This window comes from Aquarana catesbeiana, linkage group LG08, assembly GCF_042186555.1.
Source record: "Aquarana catesbeiana isolate 2022-GZ linkage group LG08, ASM4218655v1, whole genome shotgun sequence".
Classification (NCBI taxonomy): Eukaryota; Metazoa; Chordata; class Amphibia; order Anura; family Ranidae; genus Aquarana; species Aquarana catesbeiana.
In genome coordinates, this window is record NC_133331.1 from 246,985,565 (window position 1) to 247,009,375 (window position 23,811).

Genomic DNA, 23,811 nt, shown 5'->3' on the forward strand with positions numbered 1-23,811 from the left:
CCCCCCCCCCCACACTGCAGAAACAGGAGAGGAGAGAGGGCTTGATCCCTCTCTGGCTCCTCCAGCCCCCATCCCCTGTGTTTGCCCCGCCCACACTGCAATCCTAGTATGCAGCCTGTGCCTGAGAAAGGAAATGTGTGGAAGGGAGATCTTAGGTACAGCAGCTGGCAGATCCATGGGGGCTGCTAGACTAATTCCCCTGCGTGATCCTGCAGATACCAGCCTCCTGTGAGTGAGCAGTCCCCTATCTTCCTCCCATCTCTCCCTCATCTGTCCCCCCCCCCATCCAGGAGATGTCAGGGGCACTGTGCCAAGCTCTGATGTCAGGGGGCACTGTGCCATGCTCTGATGTAAGGGGGCATTGTGCCATGCTCTGATGTCAGGGGGCACTGTGCCATACTCTGATGTCAGGGGGCACTGCGCCATGCTCTGATGTCGGGGCACTACTGTGCCATACTCTGATGTCAGGGGCACTCCTGTGCCATTCTCCGATGTCAGGGGGCACTACTGTGCCATGCTCTGATGTCAGGGGGCACTACTGTGCCATGTTCTGATGTCAGGGGGCACTACTGTGCCATGCTCTGATGTCAGGGGGCACTACTGTGCCATGCTCTGATGTCAGGGGGCACTACTGTGCCATGCTCTGATGTCAGGGGGCACTAATGTGCCATGCTCCGATGTCAGGGGGCACTACTGTGCCATGCTCTGATGTCAGGGGGCACTGTCCCATTCTTTGATGTCAGGGGGCACTGTGCCAGGATTCTGATATAAGGGGGCACTCTGGGCATCTGGTACTAACTAACACTGGCTGGCAGGGTCACGAACTGACACTGATGTGACTAGTGACACTAATACAGTGATCAGTGATAATACTGTACAGTGTACTAATGACACTGGCTGGGAAAGGGTTAACATCAAGGCGCAATCAAGGGGTTAACTGCGTGTCTAACAATATGTAAAGTGTGCTGCTTTTACTTACTAATCTGGCTTTTTTTTCCCCTGCTTTTCAGGGAGAAGAAAGGGCCAGATCACTATTCCTATGTACACAGTCCTGTTTGTGTGAAATATATACAAAATATATAGGGATGCACCGAAATTTCGACCACCGAAATATATCGGCCGAGAATGGCCTTTTCGGCAAAATCACGCCGGTAATGGCACCGAAAATGGGGCGGGGCCTGGTGCCGCCCAGTACGGGTGTGTCGTTCTGGAGCATCCCCGTCCCCGTCCCTGTCCAGCCCCAGTCCAGTCCTCTCCTCCCCCTCCCTCCTCGACGAGGTGGCTGAAAGCCAAGAACAGTGCTCTATCTATGGAGGAAAGCTGTCAGCACACAGCATTAAGGAGCAGCTTGTCGGTATGGTCAGCGGGAGGAGCATTAATAGTGTAGGACTTGTTTGACATGCTGTTAGAAAAAGTGAGCCCGCTTCACCGAGCAAGCTTACTGTTTCTAACAGCATGTCAAACAACAAGTCCTGCACTCTTAACCCCCGCGGTGCTGCACACTGATAATGCTCCTCCCGCTGATCATACCGACAAGCTGCTCCTTAATGCTGTGTGCTGACAGCTTTCCTCCATAGACAGAGTTCTGTTCTTGGCTTTACCTGGCTAACACTGCCCTGTCCTGATCCTGTCTGACATACTAAGGCAGGCTGCATGATGGGCACTGGCAGGCTGCTGGTCACTGGTGAGGCACAGGCAGGCTGCAAATGATGGGTACTAGTAGGCTGCTGGGCACTGGTGAGGCACAGGCAGGCTACAAATGGTGGTCACTGGTAGGCTGCTGGGCACTGGCAGGCTGCATTTAAAGGAACCTGGTGAGGCTGCATTGATCTCCTGTACCACGTCTGCAGTCTCTGACCATGTCCTGTACCGCGTCTGCAGTCTCTGACCATGTCCTGTAGCACGTCTGCAGTCTCTGACCATCTCCTGTACCACGTCTGCAGTCTCTGACCATGTCCTGTACCACGTCTGCAGTCTCTGACCATGTCCTGTACAACGTCTGCAGTCTCTGACCATGTCCTGTAGCACATCTGCAGTCTCTGACCATCTCCTGTACCACATCTGAAGTCTCTGACTATCTCCTGTACTATGTCTGCTGTCTCTGACCATCTCCTGTACTATGTCTGCAGTCTCTGACCATCTCCTGTACCATGTCTGCAGTCTCTGACCATCTCCTGTACCATGTCTACAGTCTCTGACCATCTCCCGTACCATGTCTGCAGTCTCTGACCATCTCCTGTAAAAAAATATTTTTTAAAAACAGTAATTTTCGGCATCGGTTTTGGTTTTCGGCCTAGTGTATTTTTCATTTTCGGTATCGGTTTCGGCACCAAAAAACCCATTTGGTGCACCCCTATATATATATCTATAGATATATAGCTATATAGCTATATATCTATAGATATATATAGATATATAGCTATATATAATCATGTGTGTTTGAGCTTCTGTTTGGGGTGCACACCCTAATGCAATAGGCTGCGCGCACCTATGCAAACACTACAACTTTTCTCTTTAAAACACTGAATGTGCACCAGGTGGTTAGAACCATTCAGAAATCATTTTTGCAAAGATCTAGTGAAACAAATTTTTTTTCTTCAGAACAGAAGAAAGTATAACAGAGTTTGAGAAAATACTTGCAATGTACATAGATCACCAAAAGGGGATTGTCTTTTTTTTAACAAAAATAGGAACAACCTAGTCTCACTCTTTACCTCTGAAATTTGTGGCCTATAAAACATTTTTATAATCTGTGCTGATAAGTAAGGATGAGCTCAGGCGTGTTCGCACAGCCCACGTGCAGAGCTCACCAGGAAGTTGGCACTGCGCTAATCACAGGCAGCGAGAGTTTGTCTCGATGCGCGGCTGCAGAGATCGGGAAATGTCTCACTGCCTGTGATTAGCGCAGTGCAGTGCTGACTTCCTGACGGGCTCTGCATGTGGGCTGTGCGAACACGCCGGAGCTCATCCTTACTGATAAGGTGTTCAACATTCTTCTCCTTAGCCACATAGAGATCACAATCTTTTATTCTTGTAATTAAAGATGGAGTATTTCTGTTCTCTCCCTCTTGAATTGCCTCAAATGAAAAATAATTAGATTCTGTGCAGCAAGTGTGTATCATTTTTAGATCATGTGTCAGAAGGATAACCGTCTAATTTAATATTTTGACTGAAATTTTACTTATCTTCTGTGCAGCAAAGCAGTACCATTTAATACAGTGTCTGATTTTAATTGATTTAATCTGCAGCCTATCCAAATAGGACTAAAAGTGGCAACTGCAATTCTGTAAAATTAGTTTGTCTTAAATGTGACAAAAAAAAAATATATGTCCACATACAATCAAACAGCTTAATCCCTCAGAAATTGATAACTACCAAAAAAAGCTAAAAAAATTGTGCTTGAAAACATCATTTAGTCTTTGAAAGAAATGCAACCATTTTTTATTTTCATCTTTAACCACCTCAATACAGGGCACTTAAACCCCCTTCCTGCCCAGACCAATTTTCAGCTTTTGGTGCTCTCACACTTTGACAATTACCCAGTCATGTAACACTGTTCCCAAATGAAATTTGTGTCCTTTTTTCACATAAATAGAGCTTTCTTTTGGTGGTATTTAATCACTAATGGGTTTTTTTATTTTTTGTGCTATAAATAAAAAAAGGCCGTACATTTTGTGAAAAATTGCCCTTTTCTTTGTTTTTGTCATACAATTTAGCAAATTAGTAATTTTTCTTCATAAATTTTGGCCAGAATTTATACTGCTATATATCTTTGGTAAAAATAACCCAAATTAGTGTATATTATTTGGTTTTTGTGAAAGTTATAGAGTCTACAATCTATGGTGCCAATCACTGAAAATTGAAAACATTTGATCAGGCCTTCAGTACATCAGGTGAATCTCATTTCTTGAGTTACTAACAAGTCAGAAAAGTACAAATACCCCCAAATGACCCCTTTTTAGAAAGTAGACATTCCACGGTATTAAGTAAGTAGCATGGTGAGTTTTTTAAGTTGTAATTTTTTCGCAGAACTCTTTGCAAAAGGAAGGTTTTTTTTTTTTACAAAATTGTCATATTAACTGGTTATTTCTCTCACAGAGCATATGCATACAACAAATTACACCCCACTGTATAATCTATGAGGCATAATGAGTCTTTTGAATAGTTATTTTTTTTCCAATAGTTTTTGGAAAATGTGGAAAAAAAAATAAAAACGCATTTTTTTTTTTTACACAAAGTTGTCCATTTATAAGATATTTCCAACACATAGCAAATACATAGCAAAAATGACACCCCAAAATACATTCTGCTACTCCTCCTGAGTATGACAATACCACATGTGTGGGACTTTTACACAGCCTGACCACATACAAAGGCCCAACATTGAAGTAGCACCATCAGGCGATTTACGAGCATAAATTGCACATCTCATTTCTCAACCACCTATTACACTTTTGAAGGCCCTGGAGCACCAGGACAACGGAATTGCCCACAAAATTACCCCATTTTGGAAAGCGAACACCCCAACGTATAATCTATGAGGCATAATGAGTCTTTTGAATAGTTATTTTTTTTCCAGAAGTTTTTGGAAAATGTGGAAAAAAAATAAAAACACTTTTTTTTTTTTTACACAAAGTTGTCCATTTATAAGATATTTCCAACACATAGCAAATACATAGCAAAAATGACACCCCAAAATATATTCTGCTACTCCTCCTGAGTATGGCGATACCACATGTGTGGGACTTTTACACAGCCTGACCACATACAAAGGCCCAACATTGAAGTAGCACCATCAGGCGATCTACGAGCATAAATTGCACATCTCATTTCTCAACCACCTATTACACTTTTGAAGGCCCTGGAGCACCAGGACAATAGAATTGCCCACAAAATGACCCCATTTTGGAAAGCGAACACCCCAACGTATAATCTATGAGGCATACTCCTCCTGAGTATGGCGATACTACATGTGTGGGACTTTTACACAGCCTGGCCACATACAAAGGCCCAACATTTTTTTTGTACAAATTTTTATTTATTAACATTTTCAATGATAATACAACAGTACAACATGTACCAAAAGAACACCTTCCTCTCCCTCCCCCCTCCTTTTTACATTCGTGTGCAGCTTCCACTAGTTACAAAATCATACTCTATGCTCATACTTCCAAAAACAACATTTGGTTCTCAAGGAATCAGTGGTGTACATAATCATCACACAGTCAGCTATTCAGCTAATTAGGATTACAAAAACCTTGAAACATAAAACATAAAACATACTTTTTTAATGAGTCTCCCCTCCTCATCAGGTCAAATCACAGTGTTCTTGGCATCAAGCCAGCATTGCCACACTTTCTCAAATTTTTTAGGACATCCCCTTCTCAGGTATGTTGCTTTATAGAAAGGAAGGGCTTTATTGATTAAATCTTTCCAGAAAGACACCGTGGGTGGATTAGGTTTTTTCCAACACAATAAGATAGCTTTGTGTGCATAAAAAAGGGAGAGTGAAATCATGGTTCTTTGTGCCCTACGTGACATCAACTCCTCCACCAGGCCCAGCAAACAAACTGCAACTGTTACAGGGACCGGCATTGAAAGCACTTTCTGTATAGTGTGTGTCACCCCCTTCCAGAATTCCTGTATTGGCTGGCACTGCCAGAATATATGGTCAAATTCAGCATTATTAGTTGTGCAGCGCCAGTACTCAGCTGCACCTGTACCATATATACCAGCTATCCTTGCAGGGGTATAATAGACCCGGTGTAATAATTTAAATTGAATGAGCCTATCTCTGGCCGACACTAAAGTATGGAAAGGGTGATCTCACATATCATCCCGATCTTCCCCCCCAAAGTCCGTCACCAGTGCACTCCAGGTATCCTTACATTTGGCGAGCATTTTTGGCCTTACTACAAATAATTCTTTGTACACTGCTGATAACGTTTTAGGTAAGTCTTCCACACCCAGCATGTTCTCTAGTGGTGATGCACCCAGCTCCAGCTTATCTGAGCTGAATTGGGTTAGGAAAGCGTGTCTTAATTGGATGTATCGGAACAAATACCAGTTGGGAAGGTTAAATTTATCCTTAAGTTGGTCAAAGGTGAGTAATTTTTGTCCTCCCACAATGTGTTTAAGTTGTTTAATACCAACCCTGGCCCATATTATTGGGTCAGGGATTGCACTAAAGTGGGGTAACCTGGGGTTGAACCACAAAGGAGTGTCCTGTGACCAACTCTCTTCTTTGATTTCAACTTCTGTGCCCTGTCCCATGCGCGAATAGTGACGCGCATCAAGGCAGCCAAAGATGGAGAGGCTTGAGGTCCCTTGTGTACTAAGTAAAACAGACTCTCATACGACCCCATGAGGGCTGCCTCTAGTACTGTAGCTGAATCCCCATCATCCCTTGTCAGCCAGCATCTAGCAAACACCATTTGTCCAGCTATGAAGTATTTAAATAAATCGGGTAGCGCCAATCCACCTTGACTCAAGGGCTCCTGCAAGGTACGGAGGCTTATTCTAGGATGTGCATCGGACCAAAGAAAGGTACTAAATTTTGGTTGCCAAAGTCTGGGCGTCACTGTCAATAGCCATCACACTAGACTTTTCCCAGTTCATTCGCAGTCCCGAGAACATGGCAAATTTGTCTAATATTTGAAACACTGCTTCTAGTGATGATCCAGCATCTTGCAGAAAGAGGAGCATGTCATCAGCATAAAGAGCAGTGCATTCCCGTATGCCTCCCACTTCCAGTGCTTTCACCTCAGATGACTTTCTTAAAGCTATAGCCAGGGGTTCTATCACTATTGCAAATAAGGATGGTGACAGCGGGCATCCCTGACGTGTGCCTCTACCTATTGAAAACTGAGGGGAAACTGAGGTACCCAATTTTATGGCAGCTTGAGGGGTACTATATAAAAGTGAGATCCAGGTCATGAATACTTCCCCAAACCCCATATGACGCAGAACTGCTAACATATAATTCCAATCGATTGAGTCAAAGGCTTTGGCCATGTCAAGAGACACTACCACCTTAGACCCCGCGTTGTCATGATCAATCTGCAAGTGTGCGAACAATCTGTGTAAGTTAGTGTCCGTAGATTTTTGAGGTATGAAACCCCTCTGATCTATGTCCAATAGAGTAGTGATAACCTGTGACAGTCTTGTAGCTAATATTTTCGTTAGAATTTTAAGATCCTAATTTAAAAGTACTATAGATCTGTACGAAGAGCAAGACAATGGGTCCTTGCCTGGTTTCGATAAGAAAATTACTTGTGCCTCTAACATGGAGTTCGGTAAGCAGTTGTGTTCAAGACAGTATTGAAATAAGGCTTTCAGTTTGGGAACCAAGTCCTCAATATGTAACCTATACCACTCTACACAGAAACCGTCTGGTCAAGGTGATTTATGCGGAGAGAAAGCCCTGATATCTGTTTCAATTTCTTTTTTCCATTATGTCCGCTTCCAGAATATCCCTATCCGAAGGGATATTCAAGGACGACAACAATGCTTCTAAATTTTGCTTGTCATACACTGGGATAGTAGTATACAAGGCCTTGTAATACTCCACAAATGTGTCCATAATGTCTGTTGGGTTCGTGAGAATATCTCCCTTGCAGTTTTTGATACATGGTATATTTGTCTGTATTCTCTGATCAGCTACTAGCATAGCCAGTAATTTGCCATTCTTATCATCCTACTCAAAAATTGATTTAGCGCTCTTTGCCCTAGACGTGTGCGTTAGGTCAGTGAAGTGCAGAGCCAGCATGCGTCGTGCCTCTAACAAGTCTTTGTAGGTTGTATCAGACTTATTATTTGCGTGTGCAAGTTCACAAGTCCTTTCCTGTTCTCCTGTTCTTGTAATTCTTGTTCCTTTTTATTATGAGTCCTACGCACCTGTCGAGGGGATACCAATATGCATTGACAGTGGCGTATGATCTGAAAGGCGCCAGCTAAATAGTTGGCTCCTCCCACTAATTGTAACATAGGTGCGTTGGCAAAGGTCAAATCTATCCTTGAGGATGACCTGTGTGTTTTTGATAAATGAGAGTAGCTTACTGTGGTGGGGTTTTTCCATCACCACAGTTCTGTCAGGGAGACCATAGCCGCCCAGGCAGAAAGGTCGGCAGACGCCACCCTGTGTACATTTGATGAGTCTAGATTAGTAGAGAGAATGGCATTAAAATCCCCCGCTATAATAAGAGGCAGGTGCATATAAGGGGCTAATTTGCCCAGGAGATCATAGAGGATCTGGACCTGAAAGATGGAGGTATATAAACATTAACTAAAACCATTTTACATGTACTTATATCAGCTATGATGATTAGGAAACGGCCACCCGGTTCTGAGATAACATGATGAATGGTACAGGGTACTGCCTTACTGATTAAGATTGACACTCCCCTAGCATAGGTAGAGTACGTTGCATGTAGTGCCCGTTGTATCCAGGCTCTGCGCAAGGACAGCACCCTGCTCCCATCCAGATGAGTCTCTTGTAGAAACACCACGTGACCGACTTTTAGGTATTGGAACATCAAGGCTCGACGGAATTTGTCATTTAGGCCTCTGACGTTCCAAGAGACCAAATTAACCGTTGATCCTGCCATAAAACATATTGCAATTTAACATACATTACACATTGTACCATCATGTTACTAAGAAGATAAACAGGTAGACTACGTGACCCATATATACACCTGAGCACTTGTACATCTAAGGGTCTAAAGTGGAAAGCTGCACCGACCAAAAAGAAAAGTCCCAAAACCCCTGTAACTCCCTGTAACCAACACAAACAGTACACGCAGCTTTTTCCCAAAACTCGTCCAAAAAAAGTCCTGGAAAACGTGACCACCGAAAAATTTAAAATCAAACATAAAAAATGCAAAAAGAGAGTACAAAAAACCTTCCTGAGGTTCATCAGTTGGAAGACATAGTGTCCGTGCCTTTCAAGCTCCGTGACTCTGCTACGGATACTCGTCCATTCCTCTGCAAACGTACATGTGTCCCCCCTCCTTCCTCCAATATTTGCGTTGTTCCTGTATGAGGAATATATATAAGGGGCCCATTGACACAAATTACCCCATGTGGAGGAGTCTGTAGGTATACAATCGTGTGTGCGTGACAGAGCACATAGCAAAGTCCCCCCCCCCCAACTTGAGCAGGAAAACTCCTAACAATGTTAACAGGTATAGGGAAACCAAAACATCTTCAGCCACCGGCTTGCGGCCCTTTTACTCACAAACTGTCGATCCAGTCACTGGCTTCCACAGGTGTATCAAAAAATCACACGGTGCCCTTGTACGGTATCCTCAATCTGCTGGGGTATAACATGCTATACTTGATTTCCTTCTCCCTTAACCGGCATCTCACCTCATTAAACGATCTGCGTTGCTCCTCAGCCGAGAAATCCGGAAAAAACATTAATTTCGTATTTTCATAAGGCAATTCCGGATGCTTCCGTGCTTGAGCCAAAATCATATCTCTGTCACGATAATTAAGGAACCAGACTAGGAACGGTCGCGGTGGGGCCCCTTCAGGACGGCGGCCCGTTGGTACCCTGTGGGCTCTTTCTACCACATATGTGGGTGGCATGTCAGGCAGGTTCAATACGTTTTTAAACAGCGATTCCTCAAATATTGCTGGGCGGGAGCCCTCCTCACCTTCCGGTAGTCCCACCACGCGAATGTTATTTCGTCTTTGTCTGTTCTCAGCGTCGTCCACTTTATTGACTAGCGTGTTTACCAAGGACTGTAATTCAGGGATCTGTGAGGAGTGAGAATTCTCCTGGTCCTCCATGTTGCTTATGCGACCCTCAGCTTCAGAAAGCCTTCCCCTGATTTTATCTAAGTCATGGCGTATGAGGGTGCATTCCACCTTTACCATTAGCATAGATTTAAACCCCTCTATTGCTGCCAAGATGGGCTTTGTAATTGCCTCTGGTGTTGCTTCCAGCAATGCAGGCGAGAGGGGGGGCTTCTATCTCCTCTGCAGGGGATGCCATCACCACAAGAAACTGCACTGGGCTCTGCTCCTTCCTCCCCCACGCTGTGCTCCGGAGTCAGAGCTTAAGATGGTACCCGGAGAGCCGGCGACCCGCCCCTTACCCGGATTCTGTGTCTTTACAGCGGCTTGTGCCTTTCCCCGGCCCTTCGCAGACATAATTTCGGCCGCCGAGGAGTTCAGGGTGTGCGGGGAAGTCGATGAGTGTCCTTTTAGTGAGAAATGAGGTTTTAAAACGGGCGTATAGGCAGGATTAGCATGGAGCTCTTCAGGCACACATCCTCTCTGGCTCACATCCCGGCCACGCCCCAAAAAGGCCCAACATTGAAGTAGCAACGTCAGGCGATCTACGAGCATAAATTGCACATCTCATTTCTCAACCACCTATTACACTTTTGAAGGCCCTGGAGCACCAGGACAATGGAATTGCCCACAAAATGACCTCATTTTGGAAAGCAAACACCCCAACGTATAATCTATGAGGCATAATGAGTCTTTTGAACGGTTATTTTTTTTTCCAGAAGTTTTTGGAACATGTGGAAAAAAAATAAAAACGCATTTTTTTTTACACAAAGTTGTCAATTTATATGATATTTCCAACACAAAAATGATACCCCAAAATACATTCTGTTACTCCTCCTGAGTATGGCGATACCACATGTGTGGGACTTTTACACAGCCTGTACACATACAAAGACCCAACATTGAACAACAATGACCTCATTTTGGAAAGCAAACACCCCAACGTATAATCTATGAGGCATAATGAGTCTTTTGAACGGTTATTTTTTTTCCAGAAGTTTTTGTAAAATGTGGAAAAAAAATAAAAACGCATTTTTTTGTTGTCAATTAAGATATTTCCAACACATAGCAAATACATAGCAAAAATGATACCCCAAAATACATTCTGCTCCTCCTCCTGAGTATGGCGATACCACATGTGTGGGACTTTTACACAGCCTGGCCACATACAAAGACCCAACATTGAAGTAGCACCATCAGGCGATCTACGATTCATAAACATACTGCCTCTTGCTACAGCTAATTATTTGCATAGTCCAGGTAGCAGGCAGAGGTGTGGTCCGTTCATGCGGCAGGCAAAGGCATGATGGCAGTAAGTCAGCAGCAGGCTGAGGGCCACAATCGGGTAAGACCTGTGCACAGGGGTAGAGACTTCGACCCACCCAAATCTCTATGAAGCCTCTGGACTCCAGACCCTAGTCCAGAAATTACAAAACCCGGAGAAAACAAAAAAAATTGTTTTCTCCATCTGGAAAAACTATTCTGGAGCCCCTCACATATGTGAGACCCCTGTGTACTACAGTAGCAGGGCAACAGATCAGTCCAAGCGGGAGGCAAAAACATAGTCCATAAAACAGGCCAGGGTCAGTTCACGTGCAAGCAGTCCAAGCGGTAGGCAGAAGCATAGTCACAAAACAGGCCAGGGTCAGTTCACGTAGAAGCAGTCCAAACGGTAGGCAGAGGCATAATCACAAAACAGGCCAGGGTCAGTTCACGTGCAAGTAGTCCAAACGGTGGGCAGGGGCATAGTCACAAAACAGGCCAGGGTCAGTTCATGTGGAAGCAGTCCAAACGGTAGGCAGAGGCATAGTCAAAAAGCAGGCCAGGGTCAGTTCACGTGGCAGGCAGTGGCATGGTTATTTGGGGAAGCATGGAAAATGGTCAGCACAGATGATGAAAATGGGGAAAATATGGGCTAATATTTTAGGGATGTATGATAAAGTTCGAAGCATTCACCAATGCAAAGGCCAGGTTGGGAGGGACACTGGGGACAATGGAAGTTGGTATCTTTTCGAAATCCTCTTCTGCACACGCAACATCTTTTTTGCCATCTTCGGCCTGCTTCCGATGGTGGAATTTTGTACGGGAAGTGGCGTTCATGAAGTCAGCTAACAGCATCAGAGCGAAGGTCTTCTGGGGGGGGGGTCTTTGTTGATAGATGAGGGACGTGACTACTACTTCTATGAATTTTAGGAAGGGGGCGGGGCTTTCTGTGGATTTTGTGTAGACTATGTAGGAATTGTAAACGACCAAATGGATGAGATAAATTGCTACCTTCTTGTACCAGAATCGGGACCTCCTTATTGACAAATAGGGCTGAATCATTTGATCATTGAAATCCACCCCCCCATGTATAGATTATAATCTTGGACACATGTCGGTTTTTCAATGGGACCTCGTCTTCGCTGAGCTAAAACTGTAGTGTCATCGTGAATGGTGGACATCATGTGCACGTTCCTGTTATCCTTCCACCTCAAGGCCAGCACTTCATTGCATCTCAGTGTTGCTCTTTCCCCCCTTTGCAGCTTTTTGTTTTCTTGAGGTTCCGCAGGCCAGGGTTTTTTCGATATACTTGTATAGGTTTCTGAAAAGGGGCAGGCTGGTATAAAAGTTGTCAAGGTATATATGATATCCCTTTTTAAAAATTTGTAAGCCAGGTCCCATACAATTTTTCCAGTTGTGCCCATGTAGGCCGGGCACTCATGGGGCTGGAGCTGGGAATCTCTTCCTTCATATATGCGGAACGCATACAGAGATCCTGTGGCAAAATTTTACTCTGTATTTGGCCTTTTTTGCTAAGAATATATTGTTTTATTCCTAACCGGCCTGAAAATGGTACCAGGGACTCATCCACACATATATGCTTCTTGGGGACATAGAGTTCTGCAAATCGTTGGGAAAATAAATTTATCAGTGGGCGAATCTTGTATAACTTATCGGAATTTGGATGATTGTGGGGAGGGCACTGGGTGTTGTCGTTAAAATGAAAGAATCTCATAATCATCTCATATCGGGACCTGGGCATTGCGGCAGAATACATGGGCATATGGTGGATGGAGTTGATGGACCAATAGGCATGTCCTTAATTTTTTTTTTGTAAGCTCCATGTATAGGGTGAGGCCCATAAACAATTTGAACTTCTCTAAATTCAGATCTCTCCACTCAAACGGAAGGGCATAAAATGATTGGGGGTTGCTGGCAATATACTGATGGGCATACAAGTTTGTCTGGTCCACAATGAATTGCAGAAAAGTGTCAGGCAAAAACAGGTGAAAGCAATCGATCTCTGTGAAATTTCTGTGAAAGGGGGAATAATTGGTGATCCTGAGTTGGAAGGCAGCCATGTTGGGTTGGCAAGACCATCTGGCATGTATGTAGCCCCCCTGGCTCTTGGGGGACGTGACACTCCAGTAGTTGGGGGAGTTGAATTTCCTGTGCTGGTACTCAGGTGTGATGTGGCAGCACTGGTACTGGGCCTGGGACTTTGTTCCTGGGGCCTATTGCTGGCGGCAGCGCTGATACTGGGCCTTTGTTCCTGGGGCCTATTGCTGAGTACTGAGCCTAGGAATATAACCCTGGTTGCTGGCGGCTGCCTGGTTTCCCGAGTGTTGTGCCCTTTTAGGAGGGACCCATTCTTCATCTGAATCATTACTACTCTCGATCAGTTCAAATGCCGAATTTGATTCGGAATCAGAATTGGAATTGGAATCTGATGAGAACTCCCCGGTGCTCTCATCAGTCATGGAGAGGTTCTGGAACGCCTCCTCACTAGTATATACTCTTTTGGACATGGCTGTGTGGCAGGTAGCTGTGCGACGGGTGACAGATGGGTGGCAGGTGACGGTCACTGATGGGCTGTGCGATGGGTGGCAGGTGACGTTCACTGAGAGGTGATGATGGTGTGATGGGCAATGGTCACTGATGGGTGACAGGCAATGGTCACTGATGGGTGACAGGCCACGGGCGGTGACGGATGATGGTCACAGATGGTTGACAGGCGACGGTCACTGATGGGTGACAGGGGACGGTCACTGATGGGTGATGAGTGCACCGCTGATGGTCACTGATGGGTGACAGGGCACGGTCACTGATGGGTGACGGGTGACAGGCGATGGTCACTGATGGGTGACAGGCCACGGACGGTGACAGGTGATGGTCACAGATGGTTGACAGGCGACGGTCACTGATGGGTGACGGGTGATGGGTGACAGGCCACGGTCACTGATGGGTGACGGGTGCACCGCTGATGGTCACTGATGGGTGACAGGGCGTGGTCACTGATGGGTGACGGGTGACAGGGCACGGTCACTGAAGGGTGACGGGTGACAAGGCAGGTCACTGATGGGTGATGGGTGACAGGGCACGGTCACTGATGGGTGACTGGTGACAGAGCATGGTCACTGATGGGTGATGGGTGACAGGGCACGGTCACTGATGGGTGACGGTTGCACCGCTGATGGTCACTGATGGCAGTCTCTTATGTGACAGGTGCACTTTTATGGGGTGACTGTTGGGTGACAATTGGGGGGGCGATGGGACAGGTGTGGTGTTGGTGCAGACACTACTAAACATAGATCTGTAACTCACTGCTCCTAGCTCTTCTCTCCTCACACTGGAAACAGTGTGTGAGGAGAGAAGAGCTGGTAACAGCTAGTGACAGCTCTATGTTTACATTTAGTAATCGGCTGTGAATGGATCACAGCCGATCACGTGGTACACAGCCCTGGCCAATGGCTGTGTACTATCGTCGGTGACGAGCAGTGTTCCTGAGAACACGCCGCCACTGGCGCACACGCTCTCACGATCGCGCGCATGCACCGTGCAATGCAGGGAGTTACCATTCGTGATCGGCCATGACTTCATCACGGCCGATCAAATGGTAAACAGCCATGCCCAGTGACGAGCGGTGTCTCGGTGACACGCCGCCACTGACAGTACAGGGCTGCGTGCACACGATTGCGCACATGCCCTGTTTAAAACGGGCTCACGTCATATGACGTCTGCCCAGAACTAGAGCCTTACCGTCCCACTGTCATATGACAATGGGCGGTAGGCTAGTGGTTAATCAACTTGCTCTTTATCTCAGAAATAGTGACCTGCCTGAAAAGGATTAAAAGTTGTGCAGTCAATGTGTTAAATTTGTCCTTTATTCAGCCTGTGAACAAGGGACTCTATTATTTTATTACAACCTGCTTACTCACTGTCACAGCTACGCATGCCCACGGTGACTATCTAACCGAGACGTGGTCTGTGACTTGGGGGTATGAGGAAATAAGGGGGAACTTATACTGCGCGAGTAAGACTGGCTATGATACACTTTCACAGCCTGCACTATCTCTGGCCACCACTAGAGGGACACTGCACTCCAAATCCAGCTGGCTGACCACACACAGGCAGATCCAAATCTTACATACAATCTGGTGCACTCTAAGGGTTGGGGAGCAGTCTAGCACTTGGCACACACTTCTAGGGTTCCTCCAGCTATCCTACAAGCTAGAACCCTGGTGTTAATCACTCTCCTCACTGTCCACACACCCACACACCATACACAACAAGCGATAGCTTGCCACCACCCAACAGTTTGTCTGCAGACTGGTCTGCTGGGCCACCACACACACACATCTTCGTCTGGCAGATCTGTTAGTTTACAATCTGCATGCAACCTGCCAACATGCAGTGCAATTGCATACTGATTGACAATGAACTTAACTGCTTCCCGACCGCCTCACGCAGATATACTGTGGCAGAAGGGCACGTACAGGCAGATTAATGTACCTGTACGTTGCCCTTTAAGAGGCGGCTCACAGGCGCGTGCCCGCCGGGAGCTCCGTGACCATGATCGCGGGTCCCGCAGACTCAATGTCCATGGGCATACTCACGATCGTCTCACGGTGAGGAAGAACGGGGAGATGCTAATGTAAACAAGCATTTCCCTGTTCTGCCTAATGACACTGACACTGATCACGCTCCCTGTAATCGGGAGTATTGATCAGTGATGCGTCACACACAGCCCCTCCCCCCACAGTTGGAATTACTCCCTAGGACACACTTAACCCCTACAGCGCCACCTAGTGGTTAACCCCTACACTGCCAGTGTCATTTTTACAGTATTCAATGCAATTTTATAGCATTGATCGCAGTATTAATGCCAATGGTCCCAAAAATGTGTCAAAATTGTCCAATGTGTCCGCCATAATGTCGCATAAAAATCGCTGATCGCCACCATTACTAGTAAAAAAAAATTATCAATAAAAATGCCATAAAACTATCCCTTATTTTGTAGATGCTATAACTTTTGCGCAAACCAATCAATAAATGCTTATTGTGATTTTTTTTTTTTTACCAAAAATATGTAGAAGAATACGTATTGGCCTAAACTGAGGAAAAAAAATGTTTTTTTATATATTCTTTGGGGATATTTATTATAGCAAAAAGGAAAAAATAATGCGCTTTTTTCAAAATTGACGCTATTTTTTTGTTTGTAGCGCAAAAAAAAAAAACGCAGAGGTGATCAAATACCACCAAAAGAAAGCTCTATTTGTGGGAAAAAAGGGACGTCAATTTTGTTTGGGAGCCACGTCGCACAACTGCGCAATTGTCAGTTAAAGTGACGCAGTGCCAAATTGCAAAAAGTGCTCTGGTCAGGAAGGGGATAAATTCTTCCGGGGCTGAAGTGGTTTAGTGGAGTACACACTATAAGAAAATCAGGCGAATGATCTTCCGATTTTCCTTGTACAAAAGTTCTCGTACAACAAAGGCTATTTTTTTTTTGTTTATGGATTCTGATCATGCGCAGTCTTTCTTTTCTAAATCTTTTTGTACGAAAATGGTACACATTAAATGAAAACCATTCATTCTGATCCCGTACAAATAAAAAATTTGGAGTTCGTCCCTTCGGGAATTTCGTATGAAAATTCGGAATCAGCTGTTGAAAGTTGTGTACACACTATACGAAAATCGTACGAAATTTCTTTGAACGAAAATGTTCGTCCGATTTTTCTTATGCCCCGTAAACACGGTCGGATTTTACGATGGAAAATGTCAGATCGGAGCGTGTTGTCGGAAATTCCGACCGTGTGTGGGCTCCATCGGACATTTTCCATCGGATTTTCTGACACACAAAGTTGGAGAGCAGGAGATAAAATTTTCCGACAACAAAATCCGATCGCGTCAATTCCGACCGTGTGTGGCCTGTTCCGACGCACAAAGTGCCACGCATGCTCAGAAGAAATTTCGACACGGAACAGCTCGGTCAGGTAAAATTAGCGTTCACAATGGATACAGCACTTTCGTCACACTGCAATGTTAAAAATGGTTTAATACAGCGCACTCTCTTCTTCTTTATAATGTGACAAGAATTAAGTAGTTTTACTGCTCATATTCACACACTTCTCACAAACTTATTTTTTTGTTTTTTTTCTTGGGATTCCCTGAATATATTGTTATTTGTCACATCTGAGAGAATTTTTTTTTTTTTTGTTTTCTTTTTTTTTTTTGATTTAAAGCCATTTTTGGTTTAGATTTTATGTTTGTATTTTTTCCAAGGCTGATCTTTGTTTAATGTTATTTTTAGTTTTACTCCAGACTATTTTTGTGTGTGTTTTGTGTGTCAAGTTACCACAACACCATTGATATCTTTTATTATTTAATCTCAAGGAGATTGCTTGGTGTTGGTGTCCCTTGTTAATTTCACATTGTATTTTTGAAATGTACCTGAATCCTCACAAACCAACTTTCCTTTTTGAAGTAAAACACACATAGGCAAGTATAATTCAAAACAAAATTCCTTTATTAAGGGCTCTGAACCAAACAAAGAGGGAGGCAACGCTGGATCAACAGGAGAAATTAGCGAAGCCTGGGACCCCCAGGGCAGACATCAATTCTTGAACATCAAAATTGGTGGCCTGAGGAGTCCATATGTAAAGGAGGGCAGTCTGGTCCAGAAGTCGCAGAGATCCGGAAAGCAGCAGATGACATCTGTGTCCCCAGGCTGTGGTACCACAAGAGGCTGCATCTTTTGGCCGACCAGACTGGATCCAGGGTCCTCACTTTCTGGTCTTCCTTCCACGCTTCATTCCGGGCTGTGGCTGTGCTGTTGGAGATGTGGCAGGAGGAGGAGTAGGACCTGGAGGAGGAGGAGGACTAGGAGGACCTGGAGGAGAAGGAGGAGGAGGAGGAGGACCTGCAGGAGGAGGAGGAGGACCATCTGTGAGTTCGCAAAGGTATGTCTGAGATGTAATTTGGGCCCTCATACCTTTATTAAGAGCCTCCAATATGAGCGACTCACACATGAGTGGTTGTCCCTCCTCCATCCTCTGCATTTTAGAGGCAATGATGGCAGCGAAGTCCTCCTCCATGGTGTGTGGTGCTCCCAGGGCCTCTGTAGCCTTCCAAAAGAGGCCTATGGCAGCCTCCTCTAGGGCACTCCTCCTCCTGCCACTTTCTCTTTCCAGGGGAAGTGGAGGGACCTGCAGATCAGGCAGCCAGCTTGGCCCGGCCACCTCCTGGCTGCGACTTCCCTGTGTATGAAAAAGGGACATGGTTTTATTATTTGCATCATCAATCACAATCCTAAATTAGCACTCCAAACTAACATCTAGTTAACATCATTGATTGGACAAGCAGAAATATTGAGAGGAATGCTATACCTGGCTCAAGCTGGGCTCCTCCACATGTTGCTGCCTTGAAGGCCCAGGTTGGGCGTCAGAAGCCTCAGCTGGGGGGGAAGGAAGCGTGGAAGGAAGACTGGAGAGGGATGACCTGGGTTCAGTCTGGCCTGCCAGAAAATGCAGCCTGTCATAGTACCACATCCTGGGGACATAGATGTCATCTGCTGCTCCGGATCTCTGCGAATCCTGGACTTTCTGGCGCTCCCTTACATATGTGCTCCTCAGGCCACCAATTAAGATCTTCAAATATGTGATGTCTGCCGTGGGGATCACCGGCTTCACAATTTCCAACAATTGATCCAGCGCTGCCTTCCTCTTTGTTTGGTTCATGTAATGTGGGTGGTTGATCTCCCACAAACAGGGCAGCTCCTTGAACATGTCAATTAATATTGACATGAAGTCATTATCTTGTAATAAGATATCCATGTTCACTGCAAGACACAACACAAGACAAAGCCTAATGTCAGACAAAACTCTCCTAATCTTGTTACAATATAGGCCTCAATCTAGAAGCAGTATAGGCACAAGTATGTCTCTTACCTTCGTTCTTACGATCGGCGCGTCCAATGCTCCTTCCTCCGCTCACAGATCGTACGTAATATGCACGTGTGTTACGCTTTATACACACTGCGCATGCGTGTAACTCCGCCCGCCCCTGACGTTCTTTCTAGTCTATTCCCCGCCCCTTTTCGTTCGGCGCAGTGGGTGAAGAGCACATGGCGGAGTCACAGCAGGTGTGTGCTAATTATAGCAACGAGGAGGAGGAGGAGGAAAGCCCGGAGACAGAAACGTCCCGATCCAGAAGGAGAAGATTTAAGGCCACAAATATGTCCTTTGGGGAGATGTTGGAGATGGTGGACATCCTGAAGAAGGCCGACTATGATGGAAAGTATGGGCCTTACCCCAACCCCAATATCAGAAAGGCCAAGATCATGGCGAAAGTGGTCAAAAGTCTGCACCGGAATTTCGGGGTACGACGATCGAAAGATCAGCTCAGGAAGCGGTGGTCGGACCTAAAATTAAGAGATCCCGAGCAGTACCGAAAGATCCGGAGAGTGCTGCAAAAAAGTAAGTAGTTGTGCTGTGTTCCTATTCTTTTTGTCTTTATTACGTTCGTGCTGCTCCATATGCTTTTCTTAATTGTACAGTTTAAAATGTCAATTTTAATGTTCATGGGCCCATTATTCGTTCGTATCAAACATTTTTTTTTTCGGCCTCTAAAACACCGTTGTTTAGGCCATATGCATTTTCCTATATTTTTTAGGGCCTACTTGGATGCAAAATATTTGGTTGTGTAGATGGGTTTGTTACTAGAATGAAATGCAAACTAGATTCTGTGTAAGGAGAGGACACTCAGCAGCTATTTTCACATCTGGACACTGGAGCACTAGTGTGGGACACCAGAACACCCTTTTTATTAGGGGGCCCACACAGGTGCTCCAGTGTATACTATAGGGGGGTCTCCATCTGTGAAGCTTGTACAAAACAGGTAAAGTATTGACAAAGGACAATAAAAAAGCAACATCTTGGAACTCTGCTAAAATTGACAAATGTACCCCACTTCCAAGCAATGTTTCCTATTTATAGTTCTGCCATCAAATATCTGTGTGCTAATTATACCATTATTGTTTTACATAGGGGAGAAAAGACTCGGAGGACACCCCTCATCAGAGGAGACCAGAGACCCCCCACCTCTGGAAGAAGGTGAAATACCCCCAACACAAGCGGAGCAGGAGGAGGAAGAAGATATGGTGGAAATAGGCACCACAACAGGTGAGTGTCTGCGACCACAGGCTCAGGTAAGAGATGGATGCTGGCAGATTTTTGATACCTGTTTTTGTTTGGTTTCTCTCTTTTTAGGTGATCGTGATGTTAGGGATCGAGATCCTTTCACATCAGAAAGTGCCCAGATCCTGATCGGGGAGATAATGGGGTGTAATTTAGAATTGGAAAACATCAAGAAAAAAATCAATGATGTGATTCAAAAAAATAATAACATCATTGATGTTTTGGAGTGAATTTAAAAACCCACAAAATCACTTTTTTTTGTGTGGTACAATGTTTTCAATTTTTTAGCAATGTTTCAAAAAGCCAAATTTGGAGGATGCACACAGTGTGCCAACATGTGCTATCTGCCATCACGGGAGATCAATGGACGCGTTTTGGGGGTGCAACCCCTTCCTCAATAATAAAGTAGCTGTGAGGAATTGGTTGCTCCCACAAAACACGTCCCTTGATCCCCCGTGATGGCAGCTAGCACATGTTGACATTCGTAAATTGGTGTGCATCTTCCAAATTTGGATTTTCAAGGGGTGACTTCACCCCATCTGAACGCAATATCAAACACAGTTCCTAAATACTCATGTCTGATATTGCCTTCAAGTTTTACCATATGTGAACTTTGTAAGTTCAAGTTTTTTGTCTTTCTTGTTGGTTTTACACAGGCCTGTTTTATCGTAAATGGACATTTCTATTTTTGATAATGCCACCCCAAAAATTGTTATACAACAAACATGTTGGTTCGTTTTAAAAACCGTTTCTAAATGCACATGTGATTGTGCATGTATTAAAAAGTTTGTTAATCAAGAATGTGTGGATTATTGTCTCAACGCCACAACACTTTTGTGGTGATGTAATTGCTGTTTTCTGAGAAAATGGTGGTTATTTCCTAAGGGCAAATCCTCTTTGCACTACAAGAGCATTTTCATTGCAGTTTCAAGAGCACTTGTAGTATAAAAAGTGTATACGCCTTTAGTAAATAACAGCCAACAGTGCTTTGTATAAGGTTACACAATCACGCCATTTTCTGGACTCAACACATTTCTGTCAGGGTCAGCTAAAACAAACACAGGCAGTAAATGTCCACAAAGAATTTCTTATTTTTGATTTTTTATTTGAAAAAGGCTTCACAAATTTGCAGGCATATTGATGGCCCCCCTACCCGCAAAGAACTCCAGGTATCGTAACCGGACATCACGGGCACTCAGGGAGGGCAAGCCAGGACGGCCGCTTTCAAGCGCCGTCAGTGTTGTTTCAGGTATCACTCCGGCCTCAGGCCCAACTGAGCCAGCATAGTTGACCGAATGTTTCCGTAAAAAGTTATGGAGAATACAGCACGCCATGATTATATGATTACGTTTATACTCCGCCATATGGATAGGTGTCAGAAATAGGTGGAACCGGCTGGCCAGGATTCCAAATGTGTTCTCCACCACTCTTCGGGCTCTGGCCAGCCGGTAGTTAAAAACCCTCTGTTCCGGGGTGAGGGTCCTCATAGGGAATGGCAGCATAAGATGGTCCCCCAGCGCAAACGCTTCATCAACAACGAACACGAATGGGAGTCCTTCCACATTGTCCTCTGGAGCTGGCAAGTCCAAGCTGCCATTCTGGAGACGCCTGTAGAACTCTGTCTGGGCGATGACTCCACCATCGGACATCCGGCCATTCTTCCCCACGTCCACATACAAGAAGTCGTAATTAGCCGACACCATCGCCAACATCACAATACTATTGAACCCCTTATAGTTGAAATAGTACGACCCCGAGTTGGGTGGTGGGATGATGTGGACGTGTTTCCCATCAATTGCCCCTCCGCAGTTAGGAAAGTCCCACCGCTGGGCAAAGTGGGAGGCCACAGTCTGCCATTCCTGTGGCGTGGAAGGAAACTGTTGAGGAAAAAAAAAAAATTAATATTTTTGCTCAGAAACATGGCAAGCAGATTAGGCACAAACATTCTGGGGCAACCTCCAGATAGCATTTATTAAGGGGAATTTAACAACACCAAAGTATAAGGTACACCTATCATATCCCCCCCCCAAATGGGCCATTTCTAACACTATGGGCAGTGTGGAAATCTTGGACAGGTAACCCTCTCCACTTCATTGAGAGATGAATGCCTAAATACAGGGTATTACTTGGAACAGCCCCTCCTTAGTTACACTATTGGCAGACCACTGGACAGGTAAGAAGTGTCATAATACAAAGATATAAATACACACTGTACACATTTGAGCACATTTGAACATTCTGCTATTACCTGTCTCAAGATAATAATAGGATCTAAAAATTTCAAACTGTACCATTTGAAAGTATACAGGCAGGCCCTTGCACTACATGCTTTGGGGAATTCATCCATACATCTGAGCACAAAAGAAATGGGTATAGTGTGTATGGGTTTGGCAAAGTCATCAGATAGATGATTGAGGATAGATAGAGAATTGGGATCAGCTGACTTAGCAGTTGGGGGGAGGGAGGGTTAAGAAAAATGATTTGGGGACACCACAAAAAAAGCCTCTGGCACTCTGCCAGAATTTAAAGCACAAATCACATTTCAAAACAGTTTAGGGGGTGTTTGGGGTAAAGCACTACTATGGAGATGATAAAATACATTGTTAAGTGACTACATTAGGTGAATATAGGGCATGAGAACATGCTGGGGATGTTATTGAAGGACAATCTGTATGAAGGACTAAAAAATTAATTACATACAAATCCAGCATGCATGAGGACAAAGGGGACATTCACAGCATATTACAATCATGGTAATTAGGGAATGAGGAAAGAAATATAATATATTATCAATCATTCAATACAATAAAATGTGATAATAAAGGATAAATCTTACCTTCATATACTCCTTCTGTAGGACCTGGATGATGGCAGAACAGGTCTCTGGGATAATGATCCCCAGAGCCTGGGGGGAGATGCCTGTCGAGAACTTCAAGTCCTGCAGACTTCTCCCTGTCGCCAAGTAACGCAGGGTAGCAATGAGCCTCTGCTCCGGAGTGATGGCTTGCCTCATGCAGGTATCCTGCCTGCTGATGTAGGGGGTCAGCGAAGCCAACAGACGGTGAAATACGGGGTCCGTCATCCTGAGAAAGTTCCTGAAATCATCAGGATTATTCTCACGGATCTCACGGAGCAAAGGCTTATGAGAGAACTGGTCACGCTGAAGCAACCAATTCTTTGTTCATGAACTCCTCCCCACCCTGTTCATGGACTGGACTTGTGTCAAGGTCAGGACCCCAACACCAAGCCCCCGCACAGCACGAACTCTACGAGGAGTACGCATACGCAACATGGCTAGAAAACGGTCGGTTGCTCAGAACGAAGTAACAGAATGCACTGAAGAACAGCAAGGCCTGTGAAGAGCAACCTGAAAAACAGTAACGAACGCACAAGAACACAATGACTACTTAAAGTCACGCGTAGCTTGCTTGCACGCACTGAAGAGCAGATATAAACCCACAAGCACAAACTGAAAGGCAGAAAACGATCTGAAAACCACGAGTCTGAAAAAGCGCGAATCGTCTCTCACCAAACTTTCACTAACACGAGATTA

General features: G+C 45.0%; 1 protein-coding gene across 1 annotated transcript in view; it reads left to right on the forward strand.

The window, feature by feature from the left end:
- SLC43A1 (solute carrier family 43 member 1) overlaps window positions 1-23,811 on the forward strand; it is a 639,315-nt gene that overhangs the window by 246,386 nt on the left and 369,118 nt on the right. The gene's annotated exons all lie outside the window — the stretch shown is intronic.